The sequence below is a fragment of the Pinus tabuliformis genome, chromosome 4_1 (assembly GCF_031772625.1).
Source record: "Pinus tabuliformis cultivar Carrire ecotype Pingquan chromosome 4_1, CPIR1, whole genome shotgun sequence".
NCBI lineage: Eukaryota > Viridiplantae > Streptophyta > Pinopsida > Pinales > Pinaceae > Pinus > Pinus tabuliformis.
Window position 1 is genome coordinate 341111 of NC_142303.1, and position 23218 is coordinate 364328.

At 34.1% G+C, this 23218-nt stretch overlaps 1 long non-coding RNA gene across 2 annotated transcripts; it reads right to left on the reverse strand.

Annotated features, from left to right (window-relative positions):
- Positions 1-10654: 10654 nt before the first annotated feature.
- Positions 10655-13591, reverse strand: LOC149173951 (uncharacterized). Of its 2 annotated transcripts, XR_016258464.1 has the most exons (5): positions 13292-13591; positions 13093-13181; positions 11613-12137; positions 11210-11370; positions 10655-11067 (listed from the first exon to the last, which is right to left on the reverse strand). It is a non-coding gene; the product is annotated as an uncharacterized LOC149173951 (long non-coding RNA). The 2 variants fall into 2 exon arrangements; XR_016258463.1 differs by having other exon boundaries at positions 11210-12137.
- Positions 13592-23218: the final 9627 nt, after the last annotated feature.

A 23218-nucleotide genomic window follows, 5' to 3' on the forward strand; every position in this document is an offset into this window, starting at 1 on the left:
ATAAACTATAAACCCTAAACCCCAAAATCTAAACCCTAAGCCCTAAACCTGAAAGCCTAAAGTCTAAGGATTTTATAACATTTGAAAAAGTGATTTGTAACTTTTATTTAAGTGTTTACTAAAACCCTTTACTAAAGTTCTATAAACCCTAAACCCCTAATCTCTAAAACCTTAACCTTAAATCCCAAACCCTAAACCCTAAAAAACACTAAACCCTAAAATGCCTAAAAAACCATAAACCATAAAAAACGCTAAAGCATAAAAAACCATAAACCCTAAACCCTAAAAACCCTAAATCTTAAAAACCCCATAAACCCTAAAAACCCCAAAACCCCCAAAACCCTAAAAACTATTTTTTACTTTTTTATAAGTGTTTATTAAAATTTTTTATTAAAGCATTATAAACAATAAACCCTAAACCCTAATACCCACACCCCCAACCTAAACCCTAATCCATAAGTACTTTATAACATTTTAAACCCCAAACCCTAAACCCTAAGTATTTTATAACATTTTAACAAGTGTTTGTAACTTTTTTTAAGTCTTTATTTAAATAATATATTAAATTGTTATAAACCCTAAACCCTAAGCATTTTATTAGAATTTAGCAAGCGTTTTGTAACATTTTAAAACCCTAAAATTTTTATAACATTTTAATAAGTGTTTTGTAAGTTTTTTTAAGTGTTTATTAAAAGCATTTACTAAAGCGTTATAAACCCTAAACCCTAAAACCTACAACCTAAGAATTTTATAAAATTTTAACAAGAGTTTTGTAACTTTTTTTAAAGTGTTTATTAAAGGAATTTACTAAAGTGTCCCTCAAACCTAAACCCTAAGCAATTTATAACTTTTTAGCAAGTGTTTTGTAACTTTTTTCTAATTTTTTATTAAAATGATTTACTAAAGTTGTAAAAACCCTAAACCCTAAACTCTAAACCCTATTCATTTTATAACACTTCAAAAAGTGTTTTGTAACTTTTTTAAGTGATTATTAAAACAATTTATTGAAGTATTATAAGACCTAAATCCTAAACTCTAAACCCTAAACAATAAGCATTATAACATTTTAAAAAGCATTCTGTAACTTTTTGTAAGTGTTTACAAAAAGAATTTACTAAAGTCTTGTGAACCGTAAACCCTAAACCTTAAGCATTTTATAACATTTTAAACCCTAAACCTAAACCCTAAGCATTTTATAACATTTTAACAAGCATTTTGTAACTTTTTTTTTAATATTATTATTAAAATAATTTATCAAAGTGTTATAAATCCCAAACCCTAAACCATAGACCCTATCCCTAAAAACTAAGAATTTTATCACATTTAAAAATACATTTTTATATCTTTTTAAGTGTTTATTAAAGGCATTTAATAAAGTGTTATAACCATAAACCCTAAACCCTAAACTCAAACCCTAAACCCTAAACCCTAATCACTTAATAACATTTTAAAAAGTGTTTGGTTATCTTGTTTATGTGTTTATTAAAAGCTCTTTATAAAATTTTATAAAGCCAAAACCCTAAACCCTAAACCCTAAAACTTGTAAACTAGACCCTAAACCATAGGCATTTTATAACATTTTTAAAAGCATTTTCTAAATTTTATTTAAGTGTTTATTAAGGGAATTTAATAAATTCTTATAAAGCTTAAACCATACACCCTAAAACCTAACGCCCAAAACCTAAACCCTAAACCTAAACCCAAAGCCCTAAACCCTAAACCATAAACCTTAAGAATTTTATAACAATTTAAGAAGAATTTTGTAACTTTTATTTAAGTTTTTATTAAATGAATTTACTGAAGTGTTATAAAAACTAAACCATAAACACAAAACCATAAACCCTAAACCCTAAACACAAAAACATAAACCCTAAATCCCAAAACATAAACCATAAACCCTAATCCCCAAACCCCAAACCCCAAACCCCAAACCCTAAACCCTAAACCCTAACTGTGTTATAACATTTTAAAATTGTTTTGTAACTTTTATTAAAGTGTTTATTAAAAGAATTTACCAAAATGTAACACTAAAACCAAAACCTTAAGCCAAAACCCCAAACCTAAAACCCTAAACCCTAAATCCCAAACCTGAAACCCTAAACCCTAATCATTTTATAAAATTTTAAAACATATTTTGAAACTTTTATATAAGTGTTTATTAAAAGCATTTACTAAAGTCTTATAAACCCTAAACCCTAGCCTCTAAACCCTAACCTCTAAACCCCAAACCCTAAACACTAAATCATAAACCATAAACCCTAAACCCTAAACCTGGTTATGTGTGTGTAGGAGGGAGAAAATTGTGGTAAATGAGATACCCTTCTTCATAAACCTTTTTCCTTTTATTTATTTTTCTTCATAACTCCTTGAGGCTCAACGGGATGAATGCATTATGTGTAATATGTAGCAGCAAACACCCCCTTAAGGTGGGGTGGTTCATCCCTACACCCTAAACCCCAAACCATAAACCAAAAGCACTAAACCCCAAACCCTAAATCCAAAACCCTAAATTCAAAACCCTAAACCCTAAGCATTTTATAACAAACATTTTGTAACATTTATTTAAGTCTTTACTAAAAACATTTACTAAAGTGCTATAAACCGTAAACTCTAAACTATAAACCATAAACCCATGACCCCAAACCCTAAACTGTAAACCCTAAACTCTAAGCATCTTATAAAATTTGAAAAAGTGTTTTGTAAATTTTAATTAAATTTTTATGAAAAGGATTTACTTAAGTGTTATAATCCATAAACCATAAACTATAAACCTTAAACCCTAGACTTAAAACCCTAAACCCTAAAACCAAAACCCTAAACCTAAAACCCAAAATCAAAACCCAAAACCATAAACCCTAAGCATTTTATAACAGTATAAAAAACATTTTAGAACTTTTATTTAAGTCATTATTAAAAGCATTTACTAAGGTATTATAAACCCTAAATCCCAAAGGCCAAATCGTAAACACTAAACCCTAATAATTTTATATCAGAAGGATTTTGTAACTTTTATTTAAGCCTTCATTAAAACCATTTACTAAAGTCTTATAAACCATAAACCTTAAACGCTAAACCCTAAACCCTAATCATTTTATAACATTTTAAAAATCATTTTGTAAATTTTATTACAGTGTTTGTTAAAAATTTTTACTAAATCGTTATAAACTCTAAACAAAATATGCTAAATTGTAAACCCCAAGAACTTTATAAAGCTTAAACACTCTACCCTAAACCCTAAACCCCAAACCCTAAACCATAAACCATAAATGCTAAGCATTTTATAACATTTTAAAAAGTATTTTGTAAATTTTATTTAAGTGTTTATTAAAATCTTTTACGACAATGTTATAAACCATAAATCAAAACCTTAAACCCTAAACCCTAAAACACAAACAATAAACCTCAAACCCTAAAACCTAAACCACAAACAATAAACCTCAAACCCTTAACTCTAAACCATAAAGAGTAAGCATTTTATAAAATTTTAAAAAGGAGTTTGTAACTTTTATTTAAGTTTTTATTAAAAGCATTTACTCAAGTGTTATAAACTCTAAAACCTAAACTCTAAACCCGAAACCCAAAACCCTATATCCTAAACCATAAACCCTAAATCATAAGCATTTTATAACATTTTAAAAGTAGTTTTGTAACTTTTATTTAAGTGTTTATGAAAATCATTTACTAAAGTGTTATAAACCCTAGAATCTAAACCTTAAACCCTGGACCTAAAACCCAAAATCAAAACTCAAAACCCTAAACCCTAAATCCCAAAGGCCAATCCATAAACACTAGACCCTAAGCATTTTATATCATTTTAAAAAGAATATTGTAACTTTTATTTAAGCCTTGAATAAAACCATTTACTAAAGTCTTATAAGAAATAAACACGTGAAACCACCCCAAACCATAAACCCCAAACCCTAAACGCTAAACCCTAAACCCAAATCATTTTATAACATTTTAGAAATCATTTTGTAACTTTTATTATAATGTTTATTAAAATAATTTACTAAAGCATTATAAACACTAAACCCTAAACCCTAAACTCTAAATCCCAAACCTGAAACCCTAAACCCTAAACCTTAAATCCTAAACTCCAAGCATTTTATAAAATTTTAAAAAGTGTTTTGTAACTTTTATTTATGTGTTTATTAAAATGATTTACTGAACCCTTATAAACCATAAACCTTAAACCCTTATCCCCAAACCCTAATCATTTTCCAACACTTTAAAGAGAGTTTTTCAACTTTTATTTAAGTGTTTATTAAAAGAATTTACTAATCCTTATAAACCCTAAATCATGAAACATGAACTGTAAACACTAACGCCGAAACCCCAAACCCAAAACCCCAAATACTAATCATTTTATAACATTTTAAAAAGTGTTTTGTAACTTTCATTTAAGTGTTTATTAAAAGCACTTTCTAAAGTGTTACAAACCCTAAACCCTAAACCCTAAAACCTAGACCCAAAACCCTAAGTATTTTATAACATTTTGAAAAGTGGTTTGTAACTTTTATTTAACCTTTTTGTTGAACTAATTTACTAAATTGTTATAAACCTGAAACCTAAGCCTTGAACCATTAACCCCAAACCCTAAACCCTATACCCTAAACATTAATCATTTTATAAAATTTTAAAAATAATTTTGTAGCTTTTATTTAAGTGTTTATTAAAATTATTTACTAAAATGTTATAAAACCTAAACCCTAAGCCCCAAACACTACACCTGAAACCCTAAAACCTAAACCCTATGTATTTTATAACATTTTAAAAAGCGTTTTCTAAATTTTATTTAGATGTTTATTAAAAGCATTTACTAAAGTATTATAAACACTAAAACCTAAACCGTAAGCATTTTAAAACATTTTGAAAAGTGTTTGGAAAATTTTATTTAGCTATTTATTAAAAGCATTTACTAAAATGTTATAAAACTTAAACCATAAAACCTAAACCCTAAACCCTAAATTGTAATCCCCCAAACCCTAAAACCTAAACCCTAATGATGAAAATGAATCTTGGGGTAAGCCCAAAATCCATTTTCATTAAAAATCTCGAGCCTCACGTGATACATGGTTCATGGCAGGGGAGATCACAACTATGATGCTCGCATTTCCATTCACATTTCTCTATGCAAGGTAAGCATAAATTTTGACACATAAAAATGCGTTGACCGTGCAGACAACGTTTCTCGCAAAAATGCTTACAAGGAGGACAACTCTCAGAGCAACCAGCCATACATTGATGATCGCATGGGAGCTCCCTGGAACAAAGTTTGTAATCCATCTGAGACATGGAGATCCACCTCTAATAGGCTACGCAGACACGTCTCTTTCAATTTTCAAGACTGTCCAAAATCCTAGAAATGAATCCGTGGCATGCTCGAGTTCCTTCGCTCATGGCCCAAAATATATGAGTACGCAACAAAGAATATTCAACTCGTAAATGTAAATTATAAAACACCATCACACAGCACGCAGTAAATCAACATAATATGTATATTCGATTATATGCAAACACAATATAACTAAGGCATTGCAGCCTTAGTCACGATATCGACACTGATTACATTTTCTTTTCTCACTCACAAATACCTGTCTATATCTATCACTCTAGATATTTTCATGATCTCGATCTTTGTCTTATATGGATAAGGAATGTTAAATCAGAAGGATCCGATCAGAACCGATCCTTTTTTTTCTCTAACAAAACTCTCCAAATACATGCACGTAGCTAACAATAGTAAGTCGTATCCATCTTATCCATTTTAAAGCAAATTTTCTTCGTTCAGCTACACTGTCCACGTCCTCCTGGCTCTAGGATCTCGATTCATGCTTATCTTAATGCAATGATCACATCTTTTCTGTTTTAAAGCAAATTTTTCATATTTTTCCTCCTTCAATTCAGCTACTCTGATCCACGTACTCTTCGCTCACCTTCTGATTCGTCTTCAATTTACGAGGGGTTAGATGCTTCTGTATCAGACTTCCGAGGTAAAAAAAAAATTATGACCTCCTGGTCATATACTTCTCCTAGTCCTTAGCAGTTCTACCCACTGTATTTCTTCAATAGAACTGCTTTTATGATCTTATGTGAGATGCAACCAACCTCTGCAGTAACAGTCTCCTCTGTTACACGATACCTCACCAAGCCCTCTACACTCGGTCTTTTGGCATCCTTCTGGTTCTCTTCTCTGGAACCAATTGAGCACACCTTGCTCTAGGTTGCTATAAATCTTCTCATCTTCCGCTGCCGCCATCTGTACGATAGTAAGACCATAAACTCTCCAGCTTTACCACAACTGTACCTCTTTCCCCTTCTGCGTGCATTCTTTCTCCTTCTCTTAGGAAATCATTTCCCTGCTCTGATACCACTTGATGAAAATGAATCTTGGGGTAAGCCCAAAATCCATTTTCATTAAAAATCTCGAACCTCGCGTGATACATGGTTCATGGCAGGGGAGATCACAACTATGATGCTCGCATTTCCATTCACATTTCTCTATGCAAGGTAAGCATAAATTTCCACACATAAAAATGTGTTGACCGTGCAGACAACATTTCTCGCAAAAATGCTTACAAGGAGGACAATTCTCAGAGCAACCAGCCATACATTGATGACCGCATGGGAGCTCCCTGGAACAAAGTTTGTGATCCATCTGAGACATGGAGATCCACCTCTAACAGGCTACGCAGACACATCTCTTTCAATTTTCAAGACTGTCCAAAATCCTGGAAATGGATCCGTGGCATGTTGGAGTTCCTTCGCTCATGGCCCAAAATATATGAGTACGCAACAAAGAAGATTCAACTCGTAAATGAAAATTATAAAACACCATCACACAACACGCAGTAAATCAACATAATATGTATATTCGAATATATACAAACAAAATATAACTAAGGCATTGCAACCTTAGTCATGATATCGACACTGATTACATTTTTTTTTTCTCACTCACAAATACATGTCTATATCTATCACTCTAGATATTTTCACGATCTCGATCTCTGTCTTATATGAATAAGAAATGTTAAATCAGAAGGATCCGATCAGAACCGATCCTTGTTTTTCTCTAACAAAACTCTCCAAATACATGCACCCAGCTAACAATAGTAAGTTGTATCCATCTTATCCATTTTAAAGCAGATTTTCTTCGTTAAGCTACGCTGTCCACATCCTCCTCGCTCCAGGATCTCGATTCATGCTTATCTTAATGCAATGATCACATCTTTTCCGTTTTAAATCTGTTTAAAGCAAATTTTCCGTATTTTTCCTCCTTCAATTCAGCTCCTCTGATCCACGTACTCTTCGCTCAGCTTCCGATTCGTCTTCAATTTACGAGGGGTTAGATGCTTCTGCATCACCTAATCATTTTATAACATTTTAAAATGCATTTTAAACTTTTATTTAAGTGTTTATTAAAATAATTTACGAAAGTTTTATAAATCCTACACCCTAAACCCTAAACACTAAATTATATTTTTCTTAATATTTAAAAAAGTTTTTTAACTTTAATATTATAAATCATACACCACAAACTCTAAAACCTAAACTCTAAACCCAAAACCCTAAATCATAAACTCTAAACCCCAAGTGGTAAACCCTAAACACTAAGAATTTTATAACATTTTAGAAAGAATTTTGTAACTTTTATTTAAGTGTTTATTAAAAGAATTTACTAAAGTGTTATAAAACCTAAACCCTTAACCCCAAACCCAAAACCCTATATACTGATGCTTAAAGCATAAAGGATAAACCCTAAAATCATTTACTAAGGTCTTATAAACCCTGAGCCCTAAAGCCTAAAGCTTCAAAGCATTTACTAAGGTCTTATAAACTCTAAACCATAAATTCGAAAACCTAAACCCTAAACCCTAAGCCATGAACCACAAACCCTAAAACCTAAGGATTTTATGACATTTTAAAAAGTGTTTTGTAACTTTTATTTAAGTTTTACTAAAACGATTTACTAAAGTGCTATAAACCCTAAACCCCTAATTCCTCCCCCTCCTCCACCCCACACCCACCACCTCCTCCGCCTCCTCCCACTCCCCCATGTGCTCACCATCCCCAACCCCCGCACTTCATCCTCAACCTCTTCCCATTTCTTCCTCTATCATCTCATCCTCTCCTCCTCCTCCTAAGCCTCCTAAAAAAACATAAAAAGAAAAAATAATTACATATCATTTAATTTTCTTTATTTATAGTACTTAAAAATTTTCATATTTTCTCCTCCACATCATCTCCTCCTCCTCCTCCTCCTCGTCATCCTTCTTAAAAAAGATAAAAAGAAAAGAAATTACATATTATGTGATTGTGTTTATTTATAATACTTACAAATTTTCATATTTCTTTCGATAATAATTCACATATCAATACATAAATGATAATCCAACAAACAATCTGCATAAGGAAATTTCAATATAAATAATTAATTATGCAAAGAACAATATAAGTAATAAAATTTATATAAATAATGTCAAACCTTGTTGAGTGAGAACAAAAAGAACTCAATGTTTATTGATAATATCCATGACTATCTAAAATCAATATATTAATTATATAAAATCTTTGAAAACCTAAATAAACCAAAAGCACAATTAGCATAGACAGAAATTCTAGAGAACCAAACATAATTAACATACAAACACAAGAAACTTCTAAAAACCTCCACTGGTCATAGACGTAAGTAAGATGGAACACCCACATTTTGTTTGATGTGGTCAAAAAACGCTTCTTCGTCAATGGACCAAATCAAGTTTCCGAAATAGAAAATTACAATAAAAAACATAATACTAGTTGGTCATGGTCTTCAATACCTTCATTTTTAAGATATATTTCTAATCTAATGGGGCATTAAGACAATGTATTAATTGATCACCATTATACAAACCTGTAGTGCTCTGTTTCGAAATTGTAACTAGCATAGCACAACACAAAAAGTACAAAACACCAGTGTGTTTGGAAATTGTAACCATTCAGCTTTGGTTGTTATTTGTGTTTATATCTCAGAAGCAAATTTAATTTTCTAGTGATGAGTGAGGACTAACTGTGATTACTTGTGAGGAGAGACCAATATTGATAAGAAATTGCTAAGAATTTCAAATACGTGAACAAAAGTATAATGGGGCTATAAGCAGAAATAAATGTTATCAATATTACATAAAATAATTATAAACAAGACTTCCAAACAAGTGCTCAGCATTTCAAATATGTCAACAAAATTATCCATAAATAAAAAAATATAAATAAAACTTTAAAATAAGGATCGAAAGAAAAGCTTTACTGAATAATGTTAAAATAATTCGAATTGACAGAAATGAATTATTTGGAGTAAACGGAGTATTATTGGCAGGTTCATAGGAAGCAGTGCAACATTTCAAAATTTGCCCACACCCTTGCAACTTGAGGTGGGACAACAAAAAGAGAATCACACGGAAAGCCTTGGTTGAAAGTTTCCAAAGCGAAAGGTGGCAAACAATCCCTGATCGTTCAAAATTATCAAATGCTTTTTATGTGCATATTTTGAACCAAACAAATCTTTTGTTAATTTTTTTTAATGCCAGCCAAATTAAGAACGATTGAATATAGAGAGCCGGTATTTGAGAAAATTTACCAAATTATGAATAAAAAAATAGTTATGGGGTTTTATGTAATCTCATATGTACAAGCTTATTTGGTCGTGGGTGAGAATGGATTAGACATTGAGCCTCTGCATCGGTATGGAGGGGGTCTGGGGGAGCTGGAGAGGATAAAGGGGTAGCCCAACAACTGAGCAGCCTTTGCATCAATATGGAGCTGGAGAGGATAAAGAGGTGACCCAACAACTGAGCAGCCTCTGCATCAATATGCAGGGTGTCTCGGGGAGCTTGAGAGAATAAAGGGGTGACCCAACAGGTGAGCAACCTCGGCATCAATATGGAGGGTGTCTGAGAGGGAGATGGAGAGGGTTGTCTTGGGGACAAATGGAGAGGATAAAGGGGTAACCCAAATAAAATCGATATGGTTCACATATGCCTATAGAGAAAACTCAAGCTATTAAATTACAAGTCCAACATAACCGAGAAATTCAATATAAACCAAATATATTGAATCAAAATATAAAACCAGAAATTCAATCTGACTGATATCGAAGGGCACTTCGAGACATACAAGCAGAGGTATCTATGTTATAGTTAGAGAGCGAGAGAATAGACAGCAGGACCAGTGACGTTTGACTAATCGATTCCTGAACATCCGGAAGGGATACCCTCCAGAATCCAACCCCACCTCCTGAACCTACTCATTCTTGATCTTCCAGGCAAGGAATGAAAATGGTAACCAAATAACCGATATATTGGTAACCAAATAACTGATATATATTTTTGAATAATAGGTAGGTTTCAGGCTTCAACTATGACTGGTAAAAAAATATCACTGAAGAGCATTCTGGGGGCCCTTTGGATGTAAGATGCTTAATCTAGAAATAGCTAATGCAGATTGCATCAATAATTCAGTGCAATACCTGAGATAGCTAATGCAGAAACAACCCCTTATATTATTTACGAAACAGATAGAAAGATAAGGGAGAAGCTTACCCACTTTTACAAGAAATTGAATGCAATCTGAACAATCTCTTAATGACACATGCATTTGACGATGACTTTAAAACTGATTCAGCCAAGAAAATGTTGTGCTTACCTTCGAGGGATGAATCCACATTGATAGACATGATATTTTCAAGGGTTGTGGTGCTGCTGAAGCCCTTAGATTCAATGTCTACAAAGCAGGAATAATCTGGGAGAATGGCTACTGCATTGGGAGACGATGCGTAAAACAAATGATGTGACCGAGCAACCCTGCAGCGTAAGTCCATCGCTCGATAACGGAACACAAAAGCCAATTCTAGAGCAAGCACCGGCCTATGCACTATATACGAAGCTGTAATTATGCCCTTCAAAACCGGCGAAGGTAAGGGTCGCCGTTAACTCCATCTTTTAACAGCGAGCTCTCAGGAATTTCTCCTCCAGAAAATCGCTTCGACGCCGGCCATATTCAAAAGGCATGCCCGATTTCTCTCGCTTTCTGTAACATGGATTCAGATGATCTAATTTAAAAAGCCAAGAAAGCCCTTCACCATGGATGCTCAGGATTTAATTTTAAAAACTAAGAAAAATGGATACAGAGGATCCATATTCTAAATTAAAAAACCAAGAAACCACCTCACCACGGATGCAGAGGATCTGATTTAAAAAACCAATAAACCGCAAGCTCTGTGGAATAAAACTCTCCCGGTGGCCATTATTCGACAATGGTCACCGCCTAGATCCAACCATGATATTGTCCGGCCCTGTTTCTCTCCATTTATGCACGAAGTAGCGATCTATACTGCCGCCTCTCGCCAAGGATGTTGAGGATTTAATTTAAAAAACGAAACAACACTGAACATATCAATTTATTTACAGTAATGGAACTATGCCAATGATTTGTTCAATTTATTTACAGTAATGGAACTATGCCAATGATTTTTCTGAAGGCAGAAATGATTGATTTCTCTGTCATTCAGCTAATCTATTTTGCAATCCACAACCCATAATCAGAGTGATCTAGTACCGGAATGCCTCATTTACCTGTCATCGAGTCAGATGCACATTTAACTGTGATCCCTGCGCAGAGTTGTTATGATTCAATAATTGATTACGCTCCATGCCTCTTCCTTTTGCCTCTCAGGCAACACAAGCACGCCTCTGCCTCCACCTCTCACATAATACAAGCACACCAGACAGACAGACACACCAAGCAGATGACAGAAGCAGACATAACAACAGAGACCAAAACACATTCATATACAGACCCAATGCCAATGCCAATATCAATCCATAAATTTAATAGACTATTTAAGTAATCAAACTCCTTCAGTTGAGATAACATGTTCGATAAGAAACGCCACCTATCTCTCGCACTTTGCTATCACATGCAACCAATTTTACTAAGAGCGGAGGGCTAGGGCTGTCGCGCTGGTTATCTCGATGATGATGCCAATTCCGTTTGCAACTGGCGAATCAAATTATCTCTTAAATGATGCCAATACTTTTTGCAGCGGACGACTCGGATTATCTCTCAAATGTGGAAAGATACTCCAGCTTTTTTCACAGCTACACAACAAAAGCGCAATCCATGTCATCAAACCAAACCAAACCAAAATACTCTAGTTTTTTCATAGCTACACAACAAAAGCACAATCTATGTCATCTCAGTAAAAATAGTAATAACAGCACAATAGGAGTGGCGTTCGGAGAAGGAAAAAAACCCTGACAAGGATTTAATCCTATAAAGTTTGCTAGTAAAAGCTGAGCGATATTAAGAGGAAATAAAAGAGTAGAAGTTTTGTTCATAAAACAGTAAACCCTACCCATTTCTTAACTTATAAACTCATCAGCTGTAAAAACAAAATAACCTTCAAATAGAGATGCATCGTCACAAGTGAAAACGATCTCAAAAACTTAGCAGTATGCAAGGTTTTACAGCATAAGGAAATCATAATATTCTACAATGAGTAAATCAAGAATAGTAGCGTTCAAACAGTATCCGGAGAAATGCTTATAAGTCAATTTAAATAATGGAGAATGCACCTTTTGTGTAAAATTCGGAATAAGACTTTCGTAGAAGGAAACATGATAACAGTTATGACTTCAAGAAACCATAAATAAATTAACAGTATCACTGTGATTAAGGTCGTAAAATGTCCACGGCTTCCATACAAAGTCCATTAGAAAAAAAAAACATATAACTTATACAGAATGTCTACAAGGGCCAAAGCCGGTTGACGAGTCTCATTTCCAGAAAGGTGATTAAAAATACCAATAATTTACCGACAAAGAAATTACCGACTAGAAATACATAACTACAACACTGTAGCCCAGAGAGCAACCTGAGTAGCAAGTCTGCGAAGAAGCTTCGTAAGGGTTTAGTGAGGCTTTAGAAGAGCCTTCCCCTCCGAGCAGTCGAATATAAAACAAACAATAGCACGAAGCAGAGCACTCAAAACTCTATGAAAGAGAAGAGAAACCCTCATATGCCAAATGGGAAACACCTCGGACCATTGTTTACCTGGAAAACTTATGCACCAATGACTGCCAGATTCTGCAAACCTCAAGGGATGGCACCAGAGAATTTCTCACATTCGAACCCGTCAAACCCTAAGAACAGAGGAAAAGAAAGTGATTAGTATCATGCAACCTGGTGTCGAAGAGAAATAAGGATAAGGATAAGAAAAAAAAAAAAAACATTAGATTTAAGAGAACTATACCACGGATATTGAATTGGGAGATGTCAACCGTTTACTGTTAAAAGAGTAGCTCCAGCTTTGATGGCTGGCCCATGAGAAAGAGTTCCTGCTACTTCCGAAGAATCGGATAGAGGTGGGAGGAGTAAAGCTTGAACAGGAGCCAAGAGTTGGGGAAACGAATGAGCCAAATTCTAGCAACCCTGAATGAGTAAATCTGCTGAACAGATCATAGCCCTTGGATCTAAGAGCTTAGCGCACCATCGTTGATGGAAGGGAGAATCCCGAGGCGTCTAACTAAGAAGGGGTAGCTTGCTCGTGCCACAAAGCTGTGGAGCCGGAGTGAATGTTAATAAAAACGCAAACGAATAGTCCAGAGATAGTTAAGCCTTGGTTAAAATTAAATTCTTCACATCGGTCAGTTATGGGTATTTAATGCAGGTGCAGTACACATCGATAAGTGTTCCTTATAGCACGGATTATGTGTACAATAGTCGTATTAAAATATCAGGGTAAAGATTGAACAGTAAGATTTGAACTCCGACCAAAACCCAAGTAATCGATTTGTCGGAATAGTAGTTTAACTTTCCAAGCAAAGTTTCACTGGTTTCATTTGTTTTTTTTTTTAATTGTTATATTTAATCCAATTTGGAGGTATGACAATTTTGAATTTAATACACAATATAAATAGATTCTACTTTTAACAATAGGGGATATTTTATGTTAAAAATGGAAAATATAATAAATTTTATATAATAAAAAGAATATAAAACATTTCACTATTAAAAATAATAAATATGTTTTAAATAGATTTTTTACTAATATATCTAATATTAGAACAATAAAAACAATTAAATAAGAAAAAACTAATATAATTTCATTACAATTTTATTTAATAAAATATTAAAGTTCACTAAATTAATATCATGAAATATAAAGATCTCGTGAAAGAAATCTCTTCAATTTTGAAAGAAAACTACAGTAATTTCATTATGATGTTATTTATTAAAATAATAAATTTTAGTAAAATAATAATATGCAACCTGAAAATCTAGTGGGAAAACTCTTTTCAATTTTAGAAAAGTTTTAAAAGAATTCAATTAAATTTTACAATTAATATACGTTGAATAAATTAAGATATTAATAATTAAAATAATGAATATATTACCTTATTGAAACAGGTTGCAACAAAATTCAAGAATATTAAAATTGTACATATCCTAACAAAAAAAATGCATGGCATAATCATCGTCATGCTTCTAGTGGTCTTGGGGAAGACCCACTTGATGGAAACTCAATCCTTAAAATGTCAAATTTGTTGGTAATTCTTTATATTACCAACAAATACCTACTCGCATATCTCTATATATATAAAATTAAAGTTTGTTACCATTGCTCCAAATTCCAACAGATGAGTTAGATATCTGACTATATAAAATTAGAACTTTGTTACATTAATACTTTCCTCCAAATTTATGTGAGTTTGTTAGTGACAAGTCTGATTTTTTTGGGTTCCAGTATTAACAATATTTTAGTGTGGAGTGGAATTATAATAGGGGCGTGTTTGGGAAGAAATTTCATAGAAAATTATATAATATTATAATGAGTTATTTTTATTTATTTTAATCAAGATCTCTATGGTTAGGTTAGATCAACATGGTCAACTAATGTCTTTAATGTTGAATAATTTCAAACATAATGATAAAAAAATGTCTTTATGGTCATCCATGATCAACCATGGTCAACCATGATTATACCATGGTTGAATATGGTCAAACATGGTTGAATATCGTCGACCATGATCAAGGTCTCTATGGTTGAATGCGGTTAACCTTGATTAATCATGCTCATCTTCGGTTAACCATAATCAACCTAGAACATTCCATGCTCTATCGACTCTTAATGCCTAACCATTGTCAACCATGGTTAGAATGGCCAAACATGGTGATCCAAAGTATTTATGGTTGAATATGGTGAACCATAATGGTTAATCAATATTGTTGTGGTTGAATATGGTCAATAATGGTTAACCATCTTCATCCATGGTCAACCCCATTAACCACATCAACCATTAATGTAACATTTCTCATTGTCATTAGTGTAAGTGTTCGATACCTAATCCTCTATGGGTTGGTGGGGAATGTGAATAGCCACTAGAGTCCAAGAGACCTTGGAATATGGAATCTAATGATCACTCCAATGTACTATAAATGTATATCATGTCAATAATATATGCAACTCAATGTTTATCAGTCATATTCTACCTCTGCCATGTATGTGTTTAACATGGTATCAAAGTGGGCGTTCTCTTGCTCTGCTTCATTTTGAGCCAATGATTTTGCGATTTCTATGTGCATGAAAGTTCGGCTATGAGTCCTGCATTTGATGAATATCCTATCAACTATATTTTAGTTGTATTCTTTGCCTTAGTAACTCGCATTTGATGAATATCCTATCAGTTATATTTTAGTTGCATTCTCTGCGTTAGTAACTCCTTCTTGACACTCTGTCCATTCTAACCATATGATTTATGATGCTCCATCCACTCGAAGGCCCTGAAATCTATGCATCACTTATACACATAACGTTCTAGCCTCCATACCCACATCATTGTTTGCTACTGTGTTTGTTGAACTCTGTTGGATGCCTGTGTATTGAGCCAAGTCCTTCTTATCGATTCATTAATTAAGAACTTGTCTGGCTGCTAGTCACCATGGCAGTCATTATGGCACCGAAAATTTTAATTAGATAGAGCACTGATAATTGACCAATGAAAGTCGCCATCACTTCAAAGATGAGCACCAAATAAATGCATATATGCTGGGAGAAGGAGGTCCATGCTTTGAACAGCTCACCCATTAGCCCCATGGGTATGATCAAAAGGGGTAGCCCAACTACCGTTGAACATAACAAAATTTCCATATGTGAAGTGGCTAGATTAATTTTCAAATATTGCCTCCTGTAAAATCCCAACGAAAGAATCCATTAGAAGAGCTCCATAGACCATTATCACTCCCAAAACATTGAAATTCGGGGACATCTAAGCATCTGCGAGCGTGAAAATGATTAAAAAAACTATGATAAGTACATCAGAAACATATTCATGTATAAGATACTTCCGCCTAAGCCCACGTATACAATATCCCATCACTATCGCCGATCTATTCAAAAGTTCTTTGAAGGGTCATACATTTAACGAAGTTTAACCTTTGGGTTGATTGTGAATGAACTACCTTGATGGTTTACATAGCAACTTTAGAGCCACAGCGGTTTATAAAGCGCTTTTAGATTGTTCCAAACATTATATTAAATATTGTACAAAGTGTGTGAAAGGAGAAACTATGGGAGATCTTTTGGTAATATCTATAGGAAGAGAATAGTTGACACATCTTATAGGGTATTGTCTACGATGTTTAAAAAATATATATTCAAACATCCATCCAAAGTATGGCAAACATGTTCAAATGTCTGTGACCTATGCGTTGACACATATTCCTATGCATTGGTGTTTCATTCATATAGTTGAACAATCATTCATTGTCATATGCTAGTGTTGTCATATTCTTTGAAGACTGTATTGGTATACATATTATTGATTGAACTAGCTAATAAGTTTAATTTCATAGCATATCAAGATTCATTGAAGAGTGTGTAGAGAATCCTTTCAAAGAAAAGGTTGTAAGTTGCAGCTACTGTAGAAAAAGGAGGGTTTTGTGCAATTTCTAGCTTAAGATATTGTTTATAAGGTTGGAGAAAATGGTTAGACTTGATGATACATTAGAGTTGCTAGATACTCTAATTTATTCCATTGTTGATTAGATGGTCCAAATCACTATGGACACTCTCTCCAATATTTGAACTTGTTTACAAAATGAAAAACAAAACATTGACTTTTTGCAGCTTGAATCTCAGCTCCAACTAGCAGAATAGCAACAATGGAGTCATCATTATGAATCTATTCCTATTCAGAAAATTGAGACGGACTCCTATGAGCTGCCATAAAATAATCATATCAATGAGATTAATATTTATTTATATGAAGTACCCATCTCAAGGTCAGAGTTAAATGCAGAAGCAGAAATTTAACATACGCTTACCAAGCCCATCATCATACCTTCGGAAGAGCTTGCCCATAAAAAGCATAGAACATGTCTTGGATATGATAAGGAGGTTTCCTTTCGCATTCTAGATTACTCAAAGCCCATCTAGTTTCAGAGTGTTGGATTCCTTCATGACTGTTCACCTTCACTTTTTCCAGATTATGCTCCCCACATTTGCAGCCAAAAGTTGTTAAATGCCAACACTGTGACTGAGTTGGCCATATGAAATATTATTCTTTTGATCTTCATCCATGTCAGAACTATCATAAAGCCACTCATTCTTCAAACAAATGCTTCAAAAACAAGCCTCCTAAAAGAACAAAGATTCATATTGGATGGATCAATTCTTGGCAATGGGCTTCAATAGCCAAGAATATATTTCATTCATATGTTAGAACATGTTCTAGAGTATTGAAAAATCTTGTAGTTTAGTTTTCTCCATCATCTCACCTTTTATCTCACACGAGGGAAGTGATGGTCATCTTCAAATCCACATCAAGCGAGCCCGATCCACAACCTACCATACTAGATTCAAAGTTGTGGCCAGAGACAAAGCTGCCCCTAAGCATGCCTTTGGTTGATGATCATCCTTAAACCATCTATGCATGCTTGAGACATCTCTTCAAAATAATTGAGGACACTTCCTCCAGTAGAAGACTTCAGCTTCTTGCCAGTTTTGGAAGAATTCCAGGAATTTCATTAAGCATTCTAGAGTTGTTGGTCATCCTTAAGCCATCACAAGTTGAGACCTCCCTTTTTACGTGTGGTGAGACCCCCCATTCAAGGTTGAAGGTCTCCCTCTTCAAAACATGAGGAGAACTTCCTCTAGTAGAAGAAGTCAATTCATGCCATATTTGGACGAGTTCTTGGAACTGCACTAAGTGTTCCAGTGTTAGTGCTCATCCTTAAACCACCCCCCTTATACCAACATTCCAGAGAGCACATTTAGCCTAGTGCTGCCATCCACTTTTGCACATTTTCTATTACAACTCTTTTCTTGGACTCATACATGCCCCTTCATATTAAGGGGGGAATGTTGGACACCTAATCCTCTATGGGTTGGTGTGAAAGGTGAAAAACTACTGGATTACAAGAGACCTTGGAATATGGAATCCAATGGTCAATCCAATGTACTATAAATGTATATCATGCCAATAATATATGCAACTCAATGTCTATCATTCATATTCTGCCTCCGCCATGTATATTTTTAACAGTAAGCTTGATGATAGTCAATTTCATCAACCTTGACCAACCTCATACAACCTCACCAACCATGGTCAAGAAATACACCATACACATTTCGGTTGTAACTACAACCACATTTACTAATAGGGTTAAAATAAATATATTGACGACATTTTCCAACTTTTTATGTCTATCGAAGTATGCAAGGACATTGATTGGCGTATATTGACCACATTAGTGAATGTGGTTGTGATGTTTTTATATAGTTATGAAATCATTAAAAATGATAGAGCAAATAAAAAAACATTAATAAATTAGAATTTTAAAATTAACGCCAATACACCAAATTATATTTTCATAATAGAAGCATGTGTTTCCCATTTGATAGGATGGTTACGTCTACTTACTGAATATAAAATAATGAGATAAACAAAATGGAAGAGGAGATATTTCCTAATATTGCTTGAAAATTCACTCAAAACCACTTGGTAGCTCAAACCTCTAAGGCACAAAGATGTAAGTCTTGGCTAAATTGTTGAAAACTAAAGGGAAGCGTCATTGTATAGAATAATGATAACATTGAAATTATTGTTACTTCAAATTTAGGGAGAAATTATGGTGATATAAAAAAAGAAAAAGAAAAAATAGTATAATGTACTCCACCCAAAAATTTTCAGAATTTTTTTTGTTTTATTTTTATTTATTTGTTTCTATGTTTTCTTGTAGGCATTCTTACTTAATTCATTATTGTCAATATGTGCATTTCCTTACATTATTTTTTCTTAAATAGTTAAGTTTATAGCATGCTTGTGTACTTTGTGTTCACATTGCTACCTCAAAATCATTTTTATTTTCCTCTTAAGCAAGTGGAATTTATTGGACACCATATTTTAATAAAAAAAATTGTTCCATTGTAAAACATCTGATTAAAGTTAATAAGGTTGATATTCCACCCTACCACTGTATCTTGTAAAAATAATTAATGTTGGTCCATGCACATTGCATCATGGAGGGTTTATTACCTAGGTGATGAACATGTAAAAACCTTTGGTTATTTTTTTGGATAAAATGTTTATAAACATTTAGAAACTCATGGCCATGACTTTGAAAGTGAACATATATTTCCATCACACCATTTATCATTCTTATACATTGACTTTGAAGTACCTCCACCACACTATGCCATTCCATATGGATAATGGCAATGTGGCTATGATTGCTTTAATGGGAATCGGTGTGCCTATGTGATGTGTCAGATAGGGACAACATAAATTAAGCTTGGAGACCCAACGATGGGAAATCCCTCAACAAAATACTAGGGTTACTACCCCCTTCATTGTCTCCTTCACCATTCACATTGTTGGGTTTGGGAGCTAAGTTATATGTAAGTTCGATCAGGGTTTTCTCTTCTTGGTTTCTCATATCATTTTGCATCATATACAATTCTTTCCTTTGATCCCATACCTATCCTCCCCAAGGTATACTGGTTTAGCTAAAGAATATGGTGGTTTGAAGTGGTTTAATATCTTATTATTAGATGTGACTATGAGGTTGCTAACATGTAACTGTTATCCTTAAATCTCACTGATCTGACAGTTATTTTGTTCTTTTCTTAGAATAATTTATTTCTCACGGCTTTAAAGAGTTTATATCTAATAGATTTTAAATTTCTATGCGTGGGTTCGAGAAAATAGAAAAGGGTACCAGTCTTCCACTTAGTGATTCAAGGTTTTCCACATTTCTGTTAATAGGATTTTTGACCTTTATTGCGAAATTTTGTCTAGAGAGAATATTTTCATTTCCAGCTTTAGGGTCTCTCACAAAACTTTTCCATGTGAGTGTTTTCCTGAGGTAAGAAAAGCCGTTCTTATTTCTCTCTTTAATTTCCTTATGTTTGACGTGGTTACTCTCCTGTTTTTCATTTGGGTTTTTATTTTTACTTTTCATTGGATTTGTGAATTTTTTGGATCGACATTTCCATTTATGCCTATTTGCTACTATGGTGTATTCAGTGACTTCATATGTCAATTATCTTTATCCTAGTTTTCTACCATGGCTTCTTCGTTGTTCAAATCACTTCATATAATTTATTAATGAAATAAAAATCACCATCGTAAAAACCTATGATAATATAAATGTTTGATCATTGGCTAGTAGATGTTGCAATGGGATAGTCTCCAAATTTTCAAATACTATTGGATGCTTTACTTCAGAATAAACTGTGCGAAGTATACAATTGATTTCGCATCTCAACCTAGCCCATGTCAAAAATGTTGGCATTATGATGCATGTGTTGTACTTGATGGCAACCCTCTCATAGAAGAATATCTCACTTATGTATAACTGGATGAATCTTCAGACGAGATATCAGATGTGACTGATGGAGGATAGCTCAAAAGAATCAGATGCTGAATCTTCAGAAGAGATATCAGATGTGACTGATGGAGGACAGCTCGAAGGAATCAGATGATAAGTTCTAAGTGTGACAAGTTAGCTTTGCCATCAAGTCCAAAGGGGGAGATTGTTGGCATTATGAGATAAGTGTTGTCCTTGATGGCAAAACCCACTGATGACAAATCATAGTACAGAAGGTCAGCAGCAAGGAATTGATGATCAGACTATAAGAAGAAGAGAAAGTTCATACACGCAGGTTCGTTAAGCCCAAGTCGCGTGTACACGCAGGTTGGCTTCAGCAAAAGCGCGTGTATGTTGAAAAGTACCTTTGGTCCATGGCGGTTATTCCTTGGAAGTTGTGCCTATGGTTTTGGACCTTGGCGTCTCGGCGGACGTGTTGATCCCTAGTTTTTGAAGTTGATGGTATTGGATTTCTATGGTTTTGGCTCTTGGTATTGAACAAGGCCTAAGGCTATATAAAGGGAAGGAAATCATTAGGCAAGTGCATCTGAAATGTCTTGAATATCTGATGAAGCATTAGATCCAGTATGCAGGGTTATGGGTTGGTGATGCATTGCTTGATCTGAGCTAAGGAGAGATCTCATCGGTTGATGAAGAACAAGATCTAAGGAGAGATCGGGATCAAATGGTTTGAAATGAACTATCTTTATGATGCTTATTCTAGATCTACATACTGACGCATGTATTGTTCTATAAGTATTATGAGTATGACTGATGTCTGGTACAGCTGCAAGTTATGAGAAATTATTTTTAGATCTGTACGCGGGTTGGCTTTGATAAAAGCGCGTATACACGCAGGTTTGATTCATCGAAGTAGCGTATACATTGTAAATCTTAATATTTGAAGTTGCAGATGGATCTGATGGTTATTACAGAGTTCTGTGTCTGCTCTGTGTTCTGGTGACTGTTGTTAACAGGGTTTCAGTGATTCAGAGTTTGATGATTGTTTTGAGCTTCAATGATAGTTATGGGTCCAGTATGAAAATTGGATGAAAAGTGGCCTTTCAGATTATGTGTTGTGCTTCAGTGTATCCAGTATGAAAATTAATGAAACGTGGTACCTGGAGGTGAGAAGATTGTAGGCAAGCACCTACGTACTAGTATCTAAGCTAGTACAAAAGCTAAAGGAGATCTTTGGAGCATTGTAGCAGGTAGCAGCCTGCATACTAGTAAATGGATCGGCTAGTACAAGAGCAAAGGGGGTTGTAGCTCCCGTACTGGTATAAGACTGCACCAGTACAAACATTGTAAAAGGATTTTCTTATTAAGAAGAAGATTGAGATGACTTGCAGCAGGTGGTTTTCACCCACATTGGGTTTCCACCTTATATCTTTGTGTTCATGTGTGTGGCTCTTGTGTGATGTTCTGTTCTGTTATTCTGCACCTGTTTACTGTTAATATGCTTAATAATGATCTGATGCATTTACTGAAGATTAAGCTAACTGAATTATAAGATCTCTGGATATACGCGAGTTTCATTAGATACAGTAGCGTGTACACGCGGGTTCACTTAATTGAAGTAGCGTATATGTTTCTGAGTATGAAATTGAAAAGTTTGTTTGATCTGATAATACTGATTCACCCCCCCCTCTCAGTATTATTTCCAACAATTGGTATCGGAGCAGGTCCTTTGATAGAAGCTTGATCGCTTGAAGGAGATCCGTGGATCAATGGGAAAGAAGCTTAAGAAGAAAGCTCATAAGAAGAAGAAGACATCTCAGAAGGACTATGACAGTGGGAGAGTCGATTGGGGATTAGGTATAAGAAGCTCTTCAGATTCAGAATCAGATTCAGGTATGAATGTGTTATCCTCTGATGTTCCTGCTATATTTCCTTGTGAAAGTGATGGAAGTGATAGTGAAACTACTGAACATGCTTTTATGGGTGGGCAAGAAAAGTGTCAAATAGAGGCAATGTTCAGAAGGCTTGCAGACAAAGTTAAAGATCAACAAGATCTATTGAACAAAAGGGAATGTGCTTTCAAAGAAGAAGTTACCAAACTAAAGGCCCAACTAGAAGAAGGAAACAAGGTGAGAAAGCTTCTCAAGGACAAGGAAGACCAATGTCAAAAATTGCAGCATGAAGTGACATCATTAAGAAAAGAAGTCAACGAAAGAAGCACAACCATCAAGAAACTCAAAGATAGATCCAGCTACTATGAAAATCTTGAAGCTACAATCCCCTCACTAAAAGGAGATCTTGAAGAATCAAAGAAGCAGAATACAGATCTACTCCAAGCTATTGCAAA